The sequence below is a fragment of the Episyrphus balteatus genome, chromosome 1, assembly GCF_945859705.1.
Source record: "Episyrphus balteatus chromosome 1, idEpiBalt1.1, whole genome shotgun sequence".
Classification (NCBI taxonomy): Eukaryota; Metazoa; Arthropoda; class Insecta; order Diptera; family Syrphidae; genus Episyrphus; species Episyrphus balteatus.
In genome coordinates, this window is record NC_079134.1 from 101,861,789 (window position 1) to 101,875,012 (window position 13,224).

The window sequence follows — 13,224 nt, forward strand, 5'->3', positions numbered from 1 at the left end:
AATTGAACACGACCGACTCAGTTGGTATTGCCATGTTCAAAGGAGAGATCCTGAGAACCCCGTCAAAAAAGCAATATCATACAACGTTCCAACACGAAATAAAAAGAATGGTAGGCCTAAAAACTCCTGGTACAAGCAAATGCAAAAACACCAGCATTCAGTTGGCCTTAGAAATGGAACAATACAAAACCGGGAGGCTTGCCGCCGATTTCTGAGGTCAACCCGGCGAACCCCAAAAGCGGATCACTAGTGTAAAGCAGTATCGTGGGATAGTTATGATCCCCTCGACATCGAGATCATAACAGCGCCGAAAAAAAGGAAGAAGAAGAAGAAGTACCAATTTAAAGAAGACATGCCGCTGAATATTTGGCAATTTTAAAATTCGTTTACGGTAAGCAGAGCTATTTTAAACATCTAACTATGAATTCCTCTCCTAAAATACACTTAAAATGGATATTGGCAAGTTTTTGGCTTCGACACAGTTCTAATGACCATTTCCTTTAGCGGGATTAAGAATCGACTGCAGTTACATAAATTTGATACAAAGTATTGTGATTTAAAAAAAAAAAATTTGTTTGGTCTGAGCTACCCCACCCGAAATGAAATCCTAGCTATACCTCCAATGGAACAAGGCTAATTTTAGTTATACACAAATTTAAGTAGGTAATTAAAGTAATAAAATAAAATGCAAAACTTACTCAATTCTATGTTTTGCAAACATGATGCGTTTTTAATTCCTTTGCAATAACAATTTCAAGTAAAAAGGATTTGTTCAGAATCGCCTTTAAGATGGTTTTTATTTTATTGAACCCTTTTGCCGGTTCAATAATATTTCGTTTTTTTTTAGGCCTTAAAGGCCCAACTATAATCGACTTAAGCTAGCTTATGCGCGCATAAGCAAATGTGCAAATACATACACGCTCCATTGAAAAAATTGTCAAAATCATTTTTTGACACATCTAAATGAAAAAATAAATTAATTTTTGTACCAAACGAAAACCCCATAAGTCAAGTCAAGTCATTAGTTAGATTTTTGACATTCGCTTATGTTTGCTTATGCGAGTTATATAGTTGGCCATAAATACTAGGGTGCTTCTTATATGGCCGAAAAAATCTTTTTTTTGATTTTTTAATGGGACACCCCTGCATTATGTTCTACCATATAAGCATAGTATATGGTATTTTTTTCAGATTTTAATATTAAAATTTAGGTGTCGCTACCATTTACTAAAGATTTAAGTAAAAAAAAAAAGATCAATTTCAACAAAATTTTTTTTGTTACAGTACAAAGTACGCTTAAGACCCGATTTTTCAATCTTCTAATAAACAGTCAGTTTGTCTGTCGAATAAAGATATTAGGCTCATAAACAATCAGATAAAATCATTGAATTTTTCAATTAAGAAAGATCACTCAGTTAGCTATTCCACAGAATAACACAAAACAAAATGTCAAATTCAAAAATATTCAAAATTGATAAACTTCATTTTTATTCCGCTGTATTTTTATCAAAATTTCTTTCAAAACAGTTAGAGATTAAATATAAAGAACTTAATTCTGGTTAAAAATTTTAAAATTTTCTGAGAAAAAAAACAAAATTTGGTGTATTTTTCAAAACTTTGAACTGTGGTAGCGACCCCTAGAACGTGTTTAAACTGGACCAAATCTTACCCAATTTATATTTAAGGCAGAAAGAACGAATTTTGACTCCCCAGTTCATAATAAAAGGTTTAAATATTTATGGAATTAACATTTTCAAAATATAAACAATACATGAATGGTTTATTTCAGAAACAACAATTATTTTTTTGGAAATTTCTCTTTTTTATATAGTTATTCATTTCCTGAAAAGAAATTAAATTTGTCAGACCTAGTCCAGTCAAGTTATACTTTTGCTGAGAAATAATTCGCAACTGCAATTCGTACCTAAAATATGAAAGTACACTAGTACAGGAACTAAACCCCCCATTTTCCACACAAATGTCTGGACGACTTTGGCCGCCATTTTGTTTTGAACAGTTTTGCGACTATCGCTTGTAGTTCGGCTAGTTTTGGTGTTAGAGAAAAATGTTATGAGACAAACTTGTAGTAAATTTTATTTCCCACAAAATATATTAACTTTTTACTCTAAAACCCACCATTTAGGAATTATAATGAATTTCGTAAAATGCTATGCTCACTTTTTTTTATATGCACCATAACTTTTTATGTTAAACTTTTATCAAAAAATTGTTGTTATAAAAATTGAAGAACTATTAATTAACTATGTTTTTCTCATATAAGGTTTTTGTCCGACGTACCGTTCCCTCACTAGAACGAAAAATCAATAAAAAAATTAGAAAAAACAGGGTGAGGCGAGAGCACGATAACTATGGCGCTGAGATTTGATAACTGTATTTTGTAGAAGGGTTCAATACAAGTATTTTTTACTTTGGGAGGAGGGGTCTATCTAACCCCGTTTAGGCGGGAGGGGAAATTTTCTAAAAAACAACCTAATATTAAAAAAATATATTAAAAAACAACGGCAACACTAAGAGTTATGAAGGATATTTTTTTCAAAAACCACAATTAAAGGATTTATTTTAATTTTTAAATAGTGTTATTAAAATTAATAGTTTTTGAAATAATCGATCTCAAAGTTAAAATTAGCGAAACAAATTAAAAAAAAACACATTCAATACTATTTTTGTCATGACCATTAATTTCAATACAAATTTACTTTTTAGACCTTTTATTTATTTATTTCTCAGACCTCCATACAACCAAATATAATTTGACTGGACTAACCCCTCAAAATACGAAAATTGAAAGAAAGGGTTCAAAATATATGGAAATATTTCACGCGGATGCAACATTTTTTACTGTTCACCCAGAGAAAAAACGCATAGTAAAGTTTTATACGTTCTACAACATTGAATCAATGGTGAAAAACACATTTATTAATGTGTGTACAACTTTGATTTAAAGTGCGCTACTTTGATTCAATCATTTTCCACCTAAAGCCTGGTACGCAGCTCGCTCTAAATTTTAGCTCCCATACAAATTATCGAAAAATTTTATCTGAGCTAAAATGGGTCCCATACAAATTATCAATAACTTGTATGGGAATTTTATCTCGGCTAAAATTTAGCTCGATCAGCGTACCAGGCTTAAGGCTGAAAATGTAGTGATTTTCCATTGATTCAAAGTGGTTTCCATAGGTTTACGTTGTTTTTTTGCTCAGTGTTGAATACATGACTTTTTACCAGTTTTATTTTATTTTGGCAGCAAATCCTACACGTACTTATTAAATGTTAACTTTGGTTGTTGTGTCAAAAAATCGTTGTATTTGTTTTTGTTAGGTTTTGTTAGAAAATTTCAACTTTGAATTAGGAACGATTAATGTTAAATTTTTGTTGATCTGTCAAAACAAAATTTTTTGAGATCAATTTTATGAATAAATAAACAAGAAAGAATTAATTTGGTACTGAAATAATTCTTTAAAATTGAGTTCTTAGGAAAAATATGCGTTAAATAATTTCAAATATGAAAACAAACAAAAAATTCTCTTCTCACATCTTCCCCTCTCTTCACCATTTAGTTAACAGATTAACATTGAAACTAAAGCCCAGAAGGTGAGTTGGAAAAAGTTACAAAATGTAACTATTTGACACTTCAACATTGCATTTAGGAACGATGTAGTGACGTCACAATGTTACATTTCGTAACTTTTTTCTCATTAAGGAACGATGAAAGTTAACTATTATTAAGAATAGTTAACATCGGCGAATAAAAGAACGCACTTACGGCCTTTTCACTTTTGTTATACAAAATTCCAGGTAAGTAATTACTTTATCTATCTTCTTCTTCCTTTTTCTCGGCGCTGTTATGATCTCGATGTCTTAGGGATCATAACTATCCCACGTGTCTGCTTCACACTAGTGATCCGCCTTTGGGGTTCGCCGGGAATTACTCTATCTGTATCTATTAAAATTATTAAAATTGAACACAGGGTTCAAAAGTTATAGCCAGATTTCTCGCGGTGGCAGGATTTTTAACTCTAGAATTATATGACATTTTACCAGTTTTTAATTATTTTGACAGCCATCATGACACGCAATCCTCTAAGTTGTAAATACATCTATAAAAGGTAAAGATTTACTCTGAGTGTGTTTCTTTATTTTTTCCGAATAAGAAATAGAATAGACCGGCTAGACAAAAAAATGTATCCAGAACGCAAAAATAAAGAAACAGAAGTATAGCTTAGAAAGAATGTCATTCACCTGTTCAACCACATTTTTAAGTTAGGACACCGTTCTGGTTTCCTTCTCATGTGCTGTAGTCAAGAAAGGGGTCGTTTTGATTTTTTATATTTTGATGTTAGTTCGTATTGTGACTTGTGAGGTAAGATAGGGGTTGTTTTTTTTTATTTTCTGTTTAGGTATATCAAGATCAAGTCGAAGTGAATGCCTACAAGAAAAATTCCCTTGTTCTGCAGCTGCAGCCGACCGGCTGCCGGGTGTGTGTGAAAGCATACTCATTTTTTGACAAAACCGTGTATCCGGGCCGGATAGCCGGTCTCGGTTATGTGTTAAATGGGCCTTAGGCCCATTTCACACATCGCACAGAACCGGATACACGGCCCGGATACACGGTTGCTAGGATACACAATCTTATGGGCGCCTTCACACGTAGAAACCGAAACCGAAACCGTGTACACGGTTCGGCTGTCGAAATGAAACCAAATGCGCTTACTACAAGAAGAAAGAAAAAAAATTTTATCTCTGTTTTTTATGAAATATTCCCAACAATGTTATACCATTTTAAAAAGAGAATTGAACACGCCAACTTTTAAGGCAACTTGCCGAAACATCGTAGTGCATTTTTTTTACACTACGGTTCATTGAATTAGAGTCATGTAAAATTTTTTAGTACTAAGTTGGGTAAAAAAGTAATATTTTCTGTAAACCAGATGCAGCTGAGGTAAAATTTTTGAATGCATTTGATAGCAGGGTTATTCAAGGTTCCGTAACAAAATAATGAGAAATGTTAATGAGAAAAATTAAGATTTGTAGTCACGGCACATGAAAAACCGTCACAGGGTGACCATTTTTTCGAGTTTTTTTCAAATGCCCATAACTCCCAAAAAATATGGCTGCGATTTTTTTAAATATTTTTCCGATAACTGTCACCACCTACCCTATCTACCGTTTTCGTTTCGACGTTAACTTTTTGGACACCCTGTATATGTAGCTCACTTGACTATTCAATATTTCAATGGTTAGATCAAAAAGCGTAGAGTGCATTTTTGTTGCATGTTCTTTTATGAAGTTTCAACAAAGCGCACTACACTTTTTGATGTAACCATTTTCAATAAGTCATTAAAACAACAATTCTTCCATTTGATTTTAAATTGAGTTTTTTTTTCTCTGTACAGGCAATAACGTAAGAGAGTTATGATTTATGAATATCATCCCCTTGAGCTTCGACGCGTCGAGATCATAGGAATCAAGGAAACAAATTTTAAAAAAATTATTATTATTAGAAGGCAAAAGTTTATTGACCATAAAATCGAAAAGTAAAATGGTGACATTAGATTCTTCACAAAAAGTTATTTTTTATATATTCGATGAAAAGAAAGCAGAAGGGAAAGATGCATACATGCATACGTAACGTAAGTAGGTACTAGACCCAGGTACAAAATATTGCACAAAATATATGAGATATAAAAGAGCAAATCCAATAATGGGATTGAAACCAAATACCATTTATCTACATTCTTGTATGCTTTTATTTGCGTAAACGTATTTCCACACTCTGAATCCCGCTTTTAAAATATTTGCTCAACTACATCAATTATGCGCGTGTTAATTAATCGCACTTTCCCTTCACCATTTCATAAATCGGTTCAACGCTTCACATTGACTCCGCCAATTATTCAAGTGTTTGTTCTTTACGAACATGTAGAATTCAGAAGATTCAATAGGCTCGATTTAATTAAAAGCAAATACGCCAAATGCATTCTTAAAAAGTGTCTATTTACCAATTTATAATTAATGAGTAAAACAAATCAAACCACTTTATTCAAAAATACTGATGATATCGAAGAGAACTCTTAACATTACCCCAATCTTTTCATCTCACCTCACTTGAAAATCAATCATACGAATGTGAGAATGAGTACTATACCTACTGTCAGTAGGGATGTTAAAAGATGCATGAGGATATTATAGATGGGTGCGGAGGTTGGGGTGATACGATTGCTGAAGAAAATTAAAATCCAAACACAAGTGCTGAAAAAATATCTAGAACTTTTCTGAATTCATTAGATTTACGTATAGATGAACCGATATCACATACGAGATAGAACTACATACGTATCTACTATTTCTACCTCTGGTTGGCATATCCTAATAAAAAGAAGCTGGTCCCCTGAAACAAGGAAATCAAATCCTAAAAATTGCTAAAAGTACGCTTAAATTTCCTATACATCTTTTTTACAAGTTGTTTTTTATTAGTTTTTTATAGAAAAGATAGAAAAAAGGATTCATCGCTATTGTGTGTGCAAGAGTGTGTGAACTGCTTCAGACAATCGCTCTCTCTCTATAGTGGAGGTACATAGTGGGGCTCTAGTGCGCTCAAATCCTTAATTAAACCGCAAAAAAGTATTTTTCCTATTTGCTAGGCACAGAAAAAGGGGATGTGGCTGTTTGCAATTTTGTTTCCTGTTTAGAAGAACATGGAGCATCAACACGCATGCAGTTGCATAAGAACTTCTATGTATCTACATACATTGTTTCTACTTTTCTCGCCGGTTCTCAACAAAAACAACAACAAAACATCAACAACGAAAAAGAAAGAAATTAAAATTGTGTGCACAAAATTTGTTTTCAATAGAAATAGATAGAACTCCAGGAGGGGGATTTCTATTGAAGATTCAATTGAAATAGGCATTAGGATGCCAAAGAAAAAAGGAATCAGTCAAACAACAACGGAGAGAATAAAGAATACGTAGGATTAGGTACATACATACATATATACATATACATACCTAGATAAACTTTTGATAATTGTATTTTAAGGTTTTAGAAAGTTTCATAATATAGCTACATATTATGTATAATCAAAGCCTAAAAATACAATCTAGATGGTATCTATAAGTACCTACTGGTAGGTATATTAATATTAAATATCATGATATAGTTTTCACTTTTAATATTAAATATCAGTTTTTATTTTTGGACATAATTGTTCATGTTCCCTTTTTATAAAAAGCATTAAATTTGCTTCAATAATGATAGTACTCCATGTACGCGTAGTTTTGAGAAGTTCGTCCCCTTTGATTCAATTCAAAAAAAAAGTTTTTCTCAATTGAGAAGATACCTAGATACCAATAATTTTTTGTTATCACACACATCCACATAATTGCAGAGGGTCCTTTGTCTATCATGTGTATTATGCCAAAGAACAAGCTAACAGTGTCATTTAAAAAAAATCAGCTTGGGGCACATGATCTTATAGGGAACTAAAACCAACATAATCTGACCTCCCTAAAGAAAGTTTGGGCTGAAAAAAAAAAAACACTTTAATTTTGCAATTAGAATCGTCATATTATGTATATAGTTAAAAAAAAATTATATTTTAAGTATCCAGTGTAAGAAGCGGATAACTCCATTTTATAAAAAGTTGAGAAAAATGTAAACTGTTCCTTAAATCGGAAACCTGATTACCTATAATGGAAAATTATATTTTAAAAAAATGCACTACTGGGGTCGCACGTACTTGCTCTTATGGTAAAAGTATATGTTATCTTAAAGATTTTTACAAAAACATGAGGCAAAATTATAATTAGATTTAATTAAACTATTTCCCATTTATGTAAAAAACTACCTAAAATCTATTTTTATAATTAATAAAACTCCGTTTTTAAAGGTTTTGATCACAAAACGAAGTATGCCATCTGATTTATTGTATGAAAAGGAATTTTGAGAAAAAAAAATTTGAAAATCGTTAGTCGTTTTTTAAAAAATTAATTTTTTATATATAAAAATTTTCTAACATTAAAAAAGAAAAATGTTGGTATGCCATTTTGAAGAAATAATTCATTTACACTTAAACACAAAATTTCGAAACATTTCAATAATAATAGTAAAGATCAGTTAGATCATTAAATTTTAATCTATCTTGTTTTTGTTATTATTTGAACGCGACATTGAGGAAAATCGCAGGATTTCTCACGTACCTATTGTTCTTTTAAAAAAAATTTTGGGTGTCATTTCTACTCTATAATCCCCCACTATTGAACCGGAACTGAAATAACAAATACGGTATAAAATTTATTTTGAGCCTCAGAAATAAAAAAATTGATTTATCGTTAACTATGTTGTTAGAAATAATGCTCTTCACTCTACCTTTATGAGAAGTGCAGTCACTCAAAAACATTTTTGTACAAATTTTCGAAATATGTAAAAGCAAATACAAATTTCTCGAAAAGTAATGTACTGACTTTTATAATTTTTTTTCTCAAATATCTTTGGTATTATACTTGTAATATTATGTATTCAATTTCTTTTTTAAGCTAAAGAAAAAAAGAAAAAAAAATGTATTCAATTACCTAAGAAAACAATTATTGTAATTCGATTTACTCGAAAAGTAATCGATCAATTTGAATGATTTTTTTTTCAAAAAATTTTTAATCTTTATAAATAATTTGTATTTAAGTTTTTTTTTAAGCTTGAAAAAAAAGAAGTACCTAAAAAAAATCGATTTTTTTAAATTTTCGATCTATGGATTTTTAATGTTTTTTGAAATTTTAATATCTTCGGGGCAAAATGATTCAGCAAAACTCTTTAGTTTCTGCTTTTAGACACTATTATTAATGACTATGCAAAAGACCAATTTGATCATTCTGCCCCAGCTATGATTTCAGACCACTTAATGATGACTTAAAATCGAAAAATTACCCCTTATATAAAATTGGTAACATTTTTGAGTCGGGAAAAAAGTGATATATATTCATAAATACATAAGAAAAATAAAAATTGAAAGAAAAAATTACTTTCCAAAGACAATATTTTTTTTTCATACAAAAAGTAATTTAAATTTTCAGCCTAAATCCCAATGTTTGAGAGCCTCTATCTTCGAAAGGGAGCTATATAATCTGATGAAATTTCAAAACTAGGTTGGAAATAATGTCTAATTTATAACTCCATAAGAATTTTGATAAAAATCGTATATTTTCAAAATTGACTTAATCGCACGAAATCGGGATTTTGCCACATAGTGCGCGGCGTTGTTATGAAGATGTGAAAAATCGACATTGATATCGCGTCCGCGTTAAAAGTTATAGAGGTCAAAAGGTCACGAAAATCAGTTTTTCGCATGTACCTGTTGCTTGGAGGTCAATAGGGGTCGATGAAAAATTGTTCGTCATAAAATTATCTACAAATATTGCTTTATGCATTTTTCTGTAAATCCAACCGATTTCGGACTATATTATAACGTAGTCATTCAAAATACATAAATTTGTTCAAAGTTTCGATATGACTCTTAGAAGTAGTCTAAGATTGATTTGGGGTGTTTTGACGCTCAAATGTTATTACCCTGAGACCAAAACGTCTCAGGGTAGGTAATTTTAACCTGAGTTAATAGTTAGTTAGTAGCTAAGTAACTTAGTTAGTTAGTAAGTTAGTTAGTAAGTTAGTTAGTAAGTTAGTTAGTAAGTTAGTTAGTAAGTTAGTTAGTAAGTTAGTTAGTAAGTTAGTTAGTAAGTTAGTTATTAAGTTAGTTAGTAAGTTAGTTATTAAGTTAGTTAGTAAGTTAGTTAGTAAGTTAGTTAGTAAGTTAGTTAGTAAGTTAGTTAGTAAGTTATTTAGTATGTTAGTTAGTAAGTTAGTTAGTAAGTTAGTAAGTAAGTTAGTTTGAATATCGATTACAAGTGAAACTTATAAAACGTACCTATTAATAAAAAGCAAAAGAGATTGCACATGTATTTTTCAGTATTAAAATACTGAATTATTCTCTCTTAAATAAAACAAACCTATTATTACGTATCATGTATTACGCCTACTCTTGAAACAGCTCTATTCCGAAAACGGTGGGATTTACAGAAAAATGCATGAGGCAATATTTATAGATAATTTTATGACGAACAGATTTTCCATAGACCCCTATTGACCTCCGAGCAACAGGTCACGATTTTCGTGACCTTTTGACCTCTATAACTTCTAACGCGGACGCGATATCAATGTCGATTTCTCACATCTTCATAACAACACCGTAACGAAGGTCTATACCAAAATCGAGCCCAGTAGGAATTTTTCCGCAGATAAAACCTAAAATTACTGGACTATAATATAGTTACATATTATGTATAACAATGTGTTCAAGATTTCAAAATTTAAAACATATTACGTGTATTTCTTTGTTTTAGATTTCTCAAAAACAGCTCAACCAATATTTTTCAAAAATAGACAATCTCTCGTTTAAAGAAAATTTCGTTGTAAATTTAATAATACAGTAAAATAAGGAGAAAAAAGGGGTAAATCTCGGAATGAATGTTAGTAGAATTTTTTTTTGCTCAATATCTTCCTTTTGCCATTCTATAACATATCTCAAAAGTCTAGAAAAATCTCATGTCCGCTTGTCGCGATTTCAAGGTCAAATCGCGAAATGGAGATTTTCAAAATTAGCAAAAATAGGCTATGGTATTATATACACATATGATAGATGATTTCAAGGTATTTTTTAATGCTGATTCCAAAAAATCTAAAATCTAGACAATCTGACGTCTCTGGAAAAAGTTATACCTGTTTTTCATCTGTCAACTCATATTATTGTAACAGTTGCAAACTTACTGCCGAAAAACCCTTAAAAGTTATGGTAGATGAACCAAATTTTGCATGAAGATTTTAGAATCCATCATTATTAAAAATCAAAACAATCCATTACAAAAAATATATATACCTACGAAATAATGGTATTTTGTTGGAGGGGCAAATTTTAGGATATGCACTAAAGATGATTCTTGTTCATCTTAGGAATAAGTGCTAATAGGCTAATTTTTTCATTTTAATCTATTTTTGGATGTTCTTTAACTACCCTCAAAAATCTAAAAAAATCTCATGTCCGCAAGTCCTAATTTTCTTGGTTCGAAAATAAGGTGCAGATTTTAAAAAATTAATAAGAGAAGTTTAAATTTTTATATGTATACCAACATAAGCGACATGATTTAAAGGTATTTTTTAACACTTCTTCCAACAAAACTCACAAACAAGTCAACCTGACCATCCATGAAAAGTAATGCACCTTATTCATGTTGATCTGACACAAATATCTGAAGGGAGTTTTTCAATTTTTTTAAAATCTGCACCTTATTTTCAAACCAAGAAAATTAGGACTTGCGGACATGAGATTTTTTAGATTTTTGAGGGTAGTTAAAGAACATCCAAAAAAAGATTAAAATGAAAAAATTAGCCTATTAGCACTTATTCCTTAGATGAACAAGAATCTTCTTTAGTGCATATCCTAAAATTTGCCCCTCCATCAAAAAATACCATTATTTCGTAGGTATATATATTTTTTGTAATGGATTATTTTGATTTTTAATAATGATGGATTCTAAAATCTTCATGCAAAATTTGGTTCATCTACCATAACTTTTAAGGGTTTTTCGGCAGTAAGTTTGCAACTGTTATAATAATATGAGTTGACAGATGAAAAACAGGTATAACTTTTTCCAGAGACGTCAGATTGTCTTGATTTTAGATTTTTTGGAATCAGCATTAAAAAATACCTTGAAATCATGTATCATATGTGTATATAATACCATAGCCTATTTTTGCTAATTTTGAAAATCTCCATTTCGCGATTTGACCTTGAAATCGCGACAAGCGGACATGAGATTTTTCTAGACTTTTGAGATATGTTATAGAATGGCAAAAGGAAGATATTGAGCAAAAAAAATTTCTACTAACATTCATTCCGAGGTTAAACCCTTATTTGACTGGATTATAAATAGTTTTCTGATTTTTTTTTTACAAGGACATAGTTCTAATTTTAAAATATTTTTTTTGTCAATAAAATATATAAGACTGATGTGATAGCAGTAGAATATTTATAGTTTATATTTTAAAATAAATATAAATATAAAATGATGTGGTTGATAAAATCCATGGAAATAGTTTGAATTATTGTTTGGAAGAAAATCGTTAGATCCGTTTTCGAGAACAAAATTACCTTTATATTGGTTGTATGGCAGGTGACGTTATTTGCTATTCCTAAAAAAGTAAAAAAAATGTTATCGAGCAACTTACCCATAACTATTAACTATAAAATTTGAGGCGAATGTGTCCATTGGTTTGGGCCCCAGTTGCGGGGCCCAGACGAGCACAAACCCGAAAGATTTTCCTTCCCACTTTTTTACTATCCTAATATCATTCCTTATAATAGTTTTGAAATAAAAAATACGTCAAGATTTCATATGTAAGATGTACCTACATACATAGAACATTCATACTTGCCTTATATTACCTTAAGTATGCAAGTAAAAATTGATTTTTATAATCGTTTACCCTATAATAGTTGAAATAAACATATAATTTAACCATTTCTTACATAAACTTATTTATATTTTGAAAAAAAATCATTGATAGCAACCGTTTTTAATTAATCGCACGAAATCGGCATTTTGCCACATAGTGCGCCGTAACGATGGTCTATACCAAAGTCGAGCCCAGAAGGAATTTTTCCGCAGATTGGGTTAAAAAATGCCAAAAATTACTGGGCTATATAATTTAGCTATGTGAATGTGGATTAATTGGTGGGCCCTGGATGAAAACAAATTGAAAACTGATGGATTTAAGCCATTTTTTTACTAACAAAATACAAATGTATGTTTATTGTTTCCCTAACAGTGATCAGCCAATTTTTTGCTTTATGAGAAATCCAAGTGATATTTTACAAAAAAAAAAACGATCTTAGCATTTGCGTTATATTTGACAAATTTTATGTGCGACAAGTCGTTTTCGAGATATTGAGATTTATACTCGGAAGCCCTCTCCAATGCTGCAACCAAACTTGATTGATTGATATTTGGGGTGTAAGATGTACTGCGACCTGTAAGATCTTTTGTACCCCCCTTTTGAGCTAAATGAGTTAGTACCTCATTTTATAGCTCCTCCTCTAAACTAATTCCTTTCATGAAATTGATTATTTGGGGTATTTTCAAAAAGTGCAATTTATCCTCT